This window comes from Colletes latitarsis, unplaced genomic scaffold, assembly GCF_051014445.1.
Source record: "Colletes latitarsis isolate SP2378_abdomen unplaced genomic scaffold, iyColLati1 scaffold0007, whole genome shotgun sequence".
NCBI lineage: Eukaryota > Metazoa > Arthropoda > Insecta > Hymenoptera > Colletidae > Colletes > Colletes latitarsis.
Window position 1 is genome coordinate 23,060,703 of NW_027488367.1, and position 11,451 is coordinate 23,072,153.

The following is an 11,451-nucleotide window of genomic DNA, read 5'->3' on the forward strand; positions in this document are numbered from 1 at the left end:
TGGGCTATTTCTGGATTGTATCACGTAGTAATGTGGTACCACACAGAAACAGTCAATTAAACCTGGTTTCGATCAATTTTTTAGTGGATAACGCAAGTTAGGTCTGGGATAGGTCTGGGATTTGCCCTCATCAGGCTCATACTTTCGCGTTTTTCACATACTTGTTGAACAGATCCTGGGTTTTTTCTGGTTTGGGTCACGTAGTAGTGTGGTACCACACTGAAACAGTCGATTAAACGTGGTTTCGATCAATATTTTTGAGGATAACGCATGTTAGGTCTAGGTTAGGCCGGGGATTTTCACTCATCAGACTCATACTTTCGCATTCTTCACATACTTGTTGAACGGATCCTGGGTTTTTGCTGGTTTGGATCACGTAGTAATGTGGTACCACACTGAAACATTCAATTAAACCTGGTCTTGATAAATATTTTAGAGGATAACGCATGTTAGGTCTGGGTTAGGTCTAGGATTTGCCCTCATCAGGCTCATACTTTCGCATATTTCTCATACTTCATGGCTGGATCCTGGGCTATTTCTGGATTGGATCACGTAGTAATGTGGTACCACACTGAAACAGTCAATTAAAGCTGGTTTTGATGAATATTTTACAGAATAATTCATTTTAGGTCTAGGTTAGGCCTGGGATTTGCTCTCATCAGGCTCATTCTTTCGCATATTTCTCATACTAGATGGCTAGATCCTGGGCTTTTTCTGGATTGCATCACGTAGTAATGAAGTACAACACTGAAACACTCAATTAAACCTGGTTTCGATCAATATTATTGAGGATAACGCATGTTAGGTCCAGGTTAGGCCTGGGATTTTCACTTATCAGTCTCATACTTTCGCATTCTTCACATACTTGTTGAACGGATCTTGGGTTTTTTCTGGTGTGGATCACGTAGTAATGTGGTACCACACTGAAACAATCAATTAAACCTGATCTCGATAAATATTTTAGAGGATAACGCATGTTAGGTCTGGGTTAGGTCTATGATTTGCCCTCATCTGGGTCATTCTTTCGCATATTTCTCATACTTGATGGCTAGATCCTGGGCTATTTCTGGATTGGATCACGTAGTAATGTGGTACCACACTGAAACAGTCAATTAAACCTGGTTTTGATCAATATTTTAGAGAATAATTCATGTTAGGTCTAGGTTAGGTCTGGGATTTGCTCTCATCAGGCTCATTCTTTCGCATATTTCTCATACCTGATGGCTACATCCTGGGCTTTTTCTGGATTGCATCACGTCGTAATGAAGTACAACACTGAAACTGTCAATTAAACCTGGTTTCGATCAATATTTTAGAGAATAATTCATGTTAGGTCTAGGTTAGGTCTGGGATTTGCTCTCATCAGGCTCATTCTTTCGCATATTTCTCATACTTGATGGCTAGATCCTGGGCTTTTTCTGGATTGGATCACGTAGTAATGAAGTACAACAGTGAAACAGTCAATTAAACCTGGCTTCCATCAATATTTTAGAGGACAACGCATGTTAGGTCTAGGTTAGGCCTGGGATTTGCCCTCATCAGGGTCATACTTTCGCAGTTTTAACATACATGTTGACCTGATCGAGGGTTTTTTCTGGTTTGGGTCACGTAGTAGTGTGGTACCACACTGAAACAGTCGATTAAACGTGGTTTCGATCAATATTTTAGAGGATAACGCATGTTAGGTCTAGGTTAGCCCTGGGATTTTCACTCATCAGACTCATACTTTCGCATTCTTCGCATACTTGTTGAACGGATCCTGGGTTTTTTCTGGTTTGGATCACATAGTAATGTGGTACCACACTGAAACATTCAATTAAACCTGATCTTGATAAATATTTTAGAGGATAACGCATGTTAGGTTTGGGTTAAGTCTAGGATTTGCCCTCATCAGGCTCATACTTTCGCATATTTCTCATACTTCATGGCTAGATCCTGGGCTGTTTCTGGATTGTATCACGTAGTAATGTGGTACCACGCTGAAACAGTCAATTAAACCTGGTTTCGATCAATATTTTAGAGGATAACGCAAGTTAGGTCTGGCATAGGTCTGGGATTCGCCCTGATCAGGCTCATACTTTCGCGGTTTTCACATACTTGTTGAACAGATCCTGGGCTTTTTCTGGTTTGGATCACGTAGTAATGTGGTACCACACTGAAACAGTCAATTAGACCTGGTTTCGATCAATATTTTAGAGAATAATTCATGTTATGTCTAGGTTAGGTCTGGGATTTGCTCTCATCAGGCTCATTCTTTCGCATATTTCTCAAACTTGATGGCTAGATCCTGGGCTTTTTCTGGATTGCATCACGTAGTAATGTGGGACCACACTGAAACAGTCAATTAAACCTGGTTTCGATCAATATATTAGAGAATAATTCAAGTTAGGTCTAGGTTAGGTCTGGGATTTGCTCTCATCAGGCTCATTCTTTCGCATATTTCTCATACTTGATGGCTAGATCCTGGGCTTCTTCTGGATTGCATCACGTAGTAATGAAGTACAACACTGAAACAGTCAATTAAACCTGGTTTCCATCAATATCTTAGAGGACAACGCAAGTTAGGTCTGGGATAGGTCTGGGATTTGCCCACATCAGGCTCATACTTTCGCGTTTTTCACATACTTGTTGAACAGATCCTGGGTTTTTTCTGGTTTGGATCACGTAGTAGTGTTGTACCACACTGAACCAGTCCATTAAACCTGGTTTGGATCAACATTTTAGATGATAACGCATGTTAGGTCTAGGTTAGGTCTGGGATTTTCACTCATCAGACTCATACTTTCGCATTCTTCACATACTTGTTGAACGGATCCTGGGTGTTCTCTGGTTTGGATCACGAAGTAATGTGGGACCACACTGAAACAATCAATTAAACCTGGTCTTGATAAATATTTTAGAGGATAACGCATGTTAGGTCTGGGATAGGTCTGGGATTTGCCCTCATCAGGCTCATACTTTCGCGTTTTTCACATACTTGTTGAACAGATCCCGGGTTTTTTCTGGATTGGGTCACGTAGTAGTGTGGTACCACACTGAAACAGTCGATTAAACCTGGTTTCGATCAATATTTATGAGGGTAACGCATATTAGGTCTAGGTTAGTCCTGGGATTTTCACTCATCAGACTCATACTTTCGCATTCTTCACATACTTGTTGAACGGATCCTGGGTTTTTACTGGTTTGGATCACGTAGTAGTGTGGTACCACACTGAAACATTCAATTAAACCTGGTCTTGATAAATATTTTAGAGGATAACGCATGTTAGGTCTGGGTTAGGTCTAGGATTTGCCCTCATCAGGCTCATACTTTCGCATATTTCTCATCCTTCATGGCTGGATCCTGGGCTATTTCTGGATTGGATCACGTAGTAATGTGGTACCACACTGAAACAGTCAATTAAACCTGGTTGTGATGAATATTTTAGAGAATAATTCATGTTAGGTCTAGGTTAGGTCAGGGATTTGCTCTCATCAGGCTCATTCTTTCGCATATTTCTCATACTAGATGGCTAGATCCTGGGCTTTTTCTGGATTGCATCACGTAGTAATGAAGTACAACACTGAAACACTCAATTAAACCTGGTTTCCATCAATATTATTGAGGATAACGCATGTTAGGTCTAGGTTAGGCCTGGGATTTTCACTCATCAGACTCATACTTTCACATTCTTCACATACTTGTTGAACGGATCTTGGGTTTTTTCTGGTGTGGATCACGTAGTAATGTGGTACCACACTGAAACAGTCCATTAAACCTGCTTGCGATCAATATTTTAGAGGATAACGCATGTTAGGTCTGGGTTAGGTCTAGGATTTGCCCTCATCAGGCTCACACATTCGCATATTTCTCATACTTCATGGCTAGATCCTGGGCTGTTTCAGGATTGTATCACGTAGTAATGTGGTACCACGCTGAAACAGTCAATTAAACCTGGTTTCGATCAATATTTTAGAGGATAACGCAAGTTAGGTCTGGGATAGGTCTAGGATTTGCCCTCATCAGGCTCTTACATTCGCATATTTCTCATACTTCATGGCTAGATCCTGGGCTAGTTCTGGAGTGGATCACGTAGTAAAGTGGTACCACACTGAAACATTCAATGAAACCTGGTCTGGATATATATTTTAGAGGATAACGCATCTTAGGTCTGGGTTAGGTCTAAGATTTGCCCTCATCAGGCTCACAGTTTCGCGTTTTTCACATACTTGTTGAACAGATCCTGGGTTTTTTCTGGTTTGGATCACGAAGTAGTGTGGTACCACACTGAAACAGTCCATTAAACCTGGTTTCGCTCAATATTTTAGAGGATAACGCATGTTAGGTCTAGGTTAGGTCTGAGATTTGCTCTCATCAGGCTCATTCTTTCGCATATTTCTCATACTTGATGGCTAGATCCTGGGCTTTTTCTGGATTGCATCACGTAGTAATGTAGTACCACACTGAAACAGTCAATGAAACCTGGTTTCCATCAATATTTTAGAGGACAACGCAAGTTAGGTCTAGGTAAGGCCTGAGATTTTCTCTGATCAGACTCATACTTTCGCATCCTTCACATACTTGTTGAACGGATCCTGGGTTTTTTCTGGTTTGCATCACGTAGTAATGTGGTACCACACTGAAACATTCCATTAAACCTGGTTTGGATCAATATTTTAGAGGATAACGCAAGTTAGGTCTAGGATAGCCCTGGGATATTCACTCATCAGACTCAAACTTTCGCATTCTTCACATACTTGTTGAACTGATCCTGGGTTTTTTCTGGTTTGGATCACGTAGTAGTGTTGTACCACACTGAACCAGTCCATTAAACCTGGTTTGGATCAACATTTTAGAGGATAACGCATGTTAGGTCTAGGTTAGGTCTGGGATTTTCACTCATCAGACTCATACTTTCGCATTCTTCACATACTTGTTGAACGGATCCTGGGTGTTCTCTGGTTTGGATCACGAAGTAATGTGGGACCACACTGAAACAATCAATTAAACCTGGTCTTGATAAATATTTTAGAGGATAACGCATGTTAGGTCTGGGATAGGTCTGGGATTTGCCCTCATCAGGCTCATACTTTCGCGTTTTTCACATACTTGTTTAACAGATCATGGGTTTTGTCTGGTTTGGGTCACGTAGTAGTGTGATACCACACTGAAACAGTCGATTAAACCTGGTTTCGATCAATATTTTAGAGGATAACGCATGTTAGGTCTAGGATAGCCCTGGGATATTCACTCATCAGACTCAAACTTTCGCATTCTTCACATACTTGTTGAACTGATCCTGGGTTTTTTCTGGTTTGGATCACGTAGTAGTGTTGTACCACACTGAACCAGTCCATTAAACCTGGTTTGGATCAACATTTTAGAGGATAACGCATGTTAGGTCTAGGTTAGGTCTGGGATTTTCACTCATCAGACTCATACTTTCGCATTCTTCACATACTTGTTGAACGGATCCTGGGTGTTCTCTGGTTTGGATCACGAAGTAATGTGGGACCACACTGAAACAATCAATTAAACCTGGTCTTGATAAATATTTTAGAGGATAACGCATGTTAGGTCTGGGATAGGTCTGGGATTTGCCCTCATCAGGCTCATACTTTCGCGTTTTTCACATACTTGTTGAACAGATCCCGGGTTTTTTCTGGATTGGGTCACGTAGTAGTGTGGTACCACACTGAAACAGTCGATTAAACCTGGTTTCGATCAATATTTATGAGGATAACGCATATTAGGTCTAGGTTAGTCCTGGGATTTTCACTCATCAGACTCATACTTTCGCATTCTTCACATACTTGTTGAACGGATCCTGGGTTTTTACTGGTTTGGATCACGTAGTAGTGTGGTACCACACTGAAACATTCAATTAAACCTGGTCTTGATAAATATTTTAGAGGATAACGCATGTTAGGTCTGGGTTAGGTCTAGGATTTGCCCTCATCAGGCTCATACTTTCGCATATTTCTCATACTTCATGGCTGGATCCTGGGCTATTTCTGGATTGGATCACGTAGTAATGTGGTACCACACTGAAACAGTCAATTAAACCTGGTTTTGATGAATATTTTAGAGAATAATTCATGTTAGGTCTAGGTTAGGTCAGGGATTTGCTCTCATCAGGCTCATTCTTTCGCATATTTCTCATACTAGATGGCTAGATCCTGGGCTTTTTCTGGATTGCATCACGTAGTAATGAAGTACAACACTGAAACACTCAATTAAACCTGGTTTCCATCAATATTATTGAGGATAACGCATGTTAGGTCTAGGTTAGGCCTGGGATTTTCACTCATCAGACTCATACTTTCACATTCTTCACATACTTGTTGAACGGATCTTGGGTTTTTTCTGGTGTGGATCACGTAGTAATGTGGTACCACACTGAAACAGTCCATTAAACCTGCTTGCGATCAATATTTTAGAGGATAACGCATGTTAGGTCTGGGTTAGGTCTAGGATTTGCCCTCATCAGGCTCACACTTTCGCATATTTCTCATACTTCATGGCTAGATCCTGGGCTGTTTCTGGATTGTATCACGTAGTAATGTGGTACCACGCTGAAACAGTCAATTAAACCTGGTTTCGATCAATATTTTAGAGGATAACGCAAGTTAGGTCTGGGATAGGTCTAAGATTTGCCCTCATCAGGCTCATACTTTCGCATATTTCTCATACTTCATGGCTGGATCCTGTATTATTTCTGGTTTGGATCACGTAGTAATGTGGTACCACACTGAAACAGTCGATTAATCCTGGTCTCGATCAATATTTTAGAGAATAATTCATGTTAGGTCTAGGTTAGGTCTGGGATTTGCTCTCATCAGGCTCATTCTTTCGCATATTTCTCATACTTGATGGCTAGATCCTGGGCTTTTTCTGGATTGCATCACGTAGTAATGAAGTACAACACTGAAACAGTCAATTAAACCTTGTTTCCATCAATATTTTAGAGGACAACGCATGTTAGTTCTAGGTTAGGCCTGGGATTTGCCCTCATCAGGGTCATACTGTCGCAGTTTTAACATACCTGTTGAACGGATCCTGGGATTTTTCTGGTTTGGTTCACGTAGTAATGTGGTACCACACTGAAACATTCAATTACACCTGGTCTTGATAAATATTTTAGAGGATAACGCATGTTAGGTTTGGGTTAGGTCTAGGATTTGCCCTCATCAGGCTCATACTTTCGCATATTTCTCATTCTTCATGGCTAGATCCTGGGCTGTTTCTGGATTGTACCACGTAGTAAAGTGGTACCACACTGAAACATTCAATGAAACCTGGTTTCGATCAATATTTTAGAGGATAACACAAGTTAAGTCTGGGATAGGTCTGGGATTTGACCTCATCAGACTCATTCTTTCGCGTTTTTCACATACTTGTTGAACAGATCCTGGGTTTTTTCTGGTTTGGATCACGTAGTAGTGTGGTACCACACTGAAAGAGTCCATTAAACCTGGTTGCGATCAATATTTTAGAGGATAACGCATGTTAGGTCTGGGTTAGGTCTAGTATTTGCCCTCATCAGGCTCATTCTTTCGCATATTTCTCAAACTTGATGGCTTGATCCTGGGCTTTTTCTGGATTGCATCACGTAGTAATGTGGTACCACACTGAAACATTCAATTAAACCTGGTCTTGATAAATATTTTAGAGGATAACGCATGTTAGGTCTGGGTTAGGTCTAGGATTTGCCCCCATCAGGCTCATACTTTCGCATATTTCTCATACTTCATGGCTAGATCCTGGGCTATTTCTGGATTGGATCACGTAGTAATGTGGGACCACACTGAAGCAGTCAATTAAACCTGGTTTCGATCAATATTTTAGAGAATAATTCATGTTAGGTCTAGGTTAGGCCTGGGATTTGCTCTCATCAGGCTCATTCTTTCGCATATTTCTCATACTTGATGGCTAGCTCCTGGGCTTTTTCTGGATTGCATCACGTAGTAATGAAGTACAACACTGAAACAGTCAATTAAACCTGGTTTCCATCAATATCTTAGAGGACAACGCAAGTTAGGTCTGGGATATGTCTGGGATTTGCCCTCATCAGGCTCATTCTTTCGCACATTTCTCATACATGTTGAACAGATCCTGGGTTTTTTCTGGTTTGGATCACGTAGTAATGTGGGACCACACTGAAACAATCAATTAAACCTGGTCTTGATAAATATTTTAGAGGATAACGCATGTTAGGTCTGGGTTAGGTCTAGGATTTGCCCTCATCAGGCTCATACTTTCGCATATTTCTCATACTTCAAGGCTAGACCCTGGGCTGTTTCTGGATTGTATCACGTAGTAATGTGGTACCACGCTGAAACAGACGATTACACCAGGTTTCGATCAATATTTTTGAGGATAACACATGTTAGGTCTAGGTTAGGCCTGGGATTTTAACTCATCAGACTCATACTTTCGCATTCTTCACATACTTGTTGAACAGATCCTGGGTTTTTTCTGGTTTGGATCACGAAGCAGCGTGGTACCACACTGAAACAGTCCATTAAACCTGGTTTCGCTCAATATCTTAGAGGATAACGCATGTAAGGTCTAGGTTAGGTCTGGGATTTGCTCTCATCAGGCTCATTCTTTCGCATATTTCTCATACTTGATGGCTTGATCCTGGGCTTTTTCTGGATTGCATCACGTAGTAATGTGGTACCACACTGAAACAGTCGATTAAACCTGGTTTCGATCAATATTTTAGAGGATAACGCATGTTAAGACTGGGATTGGTCTGGGATTTGACCTCATCAGACTCATACTTTCGCACACTTCACATACTCGTTGAACAGATCCTGGGTTATTTTCTGGTTTGGATCACATAGTAATGTGGTACCACACTGAAACAGACGATTAAACCAGGTTTCGATCAATATTTTTGAGGATAACGTATGTTAGGTCTGGGTTAGGCCTGGGATTTTCACTCATCAGACTCATACTTTCGCATTCTTCACATACTTGTTGAACGGATCCTGGGTTATTTCTGGTTTGGATCACGTAGTAATGTGGGACCACACTGAAACAGCCAATTAAACCTGGTTTCGATCAATATTTTAGAGAATAATTCATGTTAGGTCTAGGTCTGGTCTGGGATTTGCCCTTATCAGGCTCATACTTTCGCATATTTCTCATACTTCAAGGCTAGACCCTGGGCTGTTTCTGGATTGTATCACGTAGTAATGTGGTACCACGCTGAAACAGTCAATTAAACCTGGTTTCGATCAATATTTTAGAGGATAACGCAAGTTAGGTCTGGGATAGGTCTAGGATTTGCCCTCATCAGGCTCTTACTTTCGCATATTTCTCATACTTCATGGCTAGATCCTGGGCTATTTCTGGATTGGATCACGTAGTAAAGTGGTACCACACTGAAACATTCAATAAAACCTGGTCTGGATAAATATTTTAGAGGATAACGCATCTTAGGTCTGGGTTAGGTCTAAGATTTGCCCTCATCAGGCTCACAGTTTAGCGTTTTTCACATACTTGTTGAACAGATCCTGGGTTTTTTCTGGTTTGGATCACGAAGTAGTGTGGTACCACACTGAAACAGTCCATTAAACCTGGTTTCGCTCAATATATTAGAGGATAACGCATGTAAGGTCTAGGTTAGGTCTGGGATTTGCTCCCATCAGGCTCATTCTTTCGCATATTTCTCATACTTGATGGCTTGATCCTGGGCTTTTTCTGGATTGCATCACGTAGTAATGTGGTACCACACTGAAACAGTCGATTAAACCTGGTTTCGATCAATATTTTTGAGGATGACGCATGTTAGGTCTAGGTTAGGCCTGGGATTTGACCTCATCAGACTCATACTATCGCATTCTTCACATACTTGTTGAACGGATCCTGGGTTTTTTCTGGTTTGGATCACGTAGTAATGTGGTACCACACTGAAACAGTCGATTAAACCTGGTTTCGATCAATATTTTAGAGGATAACGCATGTTAAGACTGGGATTGGTCTGGGATTTGACCTCATCAGACTCATACTTTCGCACACATCACATACTCGTTGAACAGATCCTGGGTTATTTTCTGGTTTGGATCACATAGTAATGTGGTACCACACGGAAACAGTCGATTAAACCAGGTTTCGATCAATATTTTTGAGGATGACGCATGTTAGGTCTAGGTTAGGCCTGGGATTTGACCTCATCAGACTCATACTATCGCATTCTTCACATACTTGTTGAACGGATCCTGGGTTTTTTCTGGTTTGGATCACGTAGTAATGTGGTACCACACTGAAACAGTCGATTAAACCTGGTTTCGATCAATATTTTAGAGGATAACGCAAGCTAGGTCTGGGATAGGTCTGGGATTTGACCTCATCAGACTCATACTTTCGCACACGTCACATACTCCTTGAACAGATCCTGGGTTATTTTCTGGTTTGGATCACATAGTAATGTGGTACCACACTGAAACAGTCGATTAAACCAGGTTTCGATCAATATTTTAGAGGATAACGCATGTTAGGTCTAGGTTAGGCCTGGGATTTGACATCATCAGACTCATACTTTCGCACACTTCACATACTCCTTGAACAGATCCTGGGTTATTTTCTGGTTTGGATCACATAGTAATGTGGTACCACACTGAAACATTCAAGTAAACCTGTTTTCGATCAATATTTTAGAGAATAATTCATGTTAGGTCTAGGATAGGTCTGGGATTTGCTTTCATCAGGCTCATTCTTTCGCATATTTCTCATACATGTTGAACAGATCCTGGGTTTTTTCGGGTTTGGTTCACGTAGTAATGTGGTACCACACTGAAACATTCAATTAAACCTTTTCTTGATAAATATTTTAGAGGATAACGCATATTAGGTTTGGGTTAGGTCTAGGATTTGCCCTCATCAGGCTCATACTTTCGCATATATCTCATACTTCATGGCTAGATCCTGGGCTGTTTCTGGATTGTATCAGGTAGTAAAGTGGTACCACACTGAAACATTCAATGAAACCTGGTCTTTATAAATATTTTAGAGGATAACGCATCTTAGGTCTGGGTTAGGTCTAAGATTTGCCCTCATCAGTCTCACAGTTTAGCGTTTTTCACATACTTCTTGAACAGATCCTGGGCTTTCTCTGGTTTGGATCACGAAGTAGTGTGGTACCACACTGAAACAGTCCATTAAACCTGGTTTGGATCAATATTTTAGAGGATAACGCATGTTAGGTCTAGGTTAGGCCTGGGATTTTCACTCATCAGACTCATACTTTCGCATTCTTCATATACTTGTTGAACGGATGCTGGGTTATTTCTGGTTTGGATCACGTAGTAATGTGGGACCACACTGAAACAGTCAATTAAACCTGGTTTCGATCAATATTTTAGAGAATAATTCATGTTAGGTCTATGTTAGGTCTGGGATTTGCTCTCATCAGGCTCATTCTTTCGCATATTTCTCATACATGTTGAACAGATCCTGGGTTT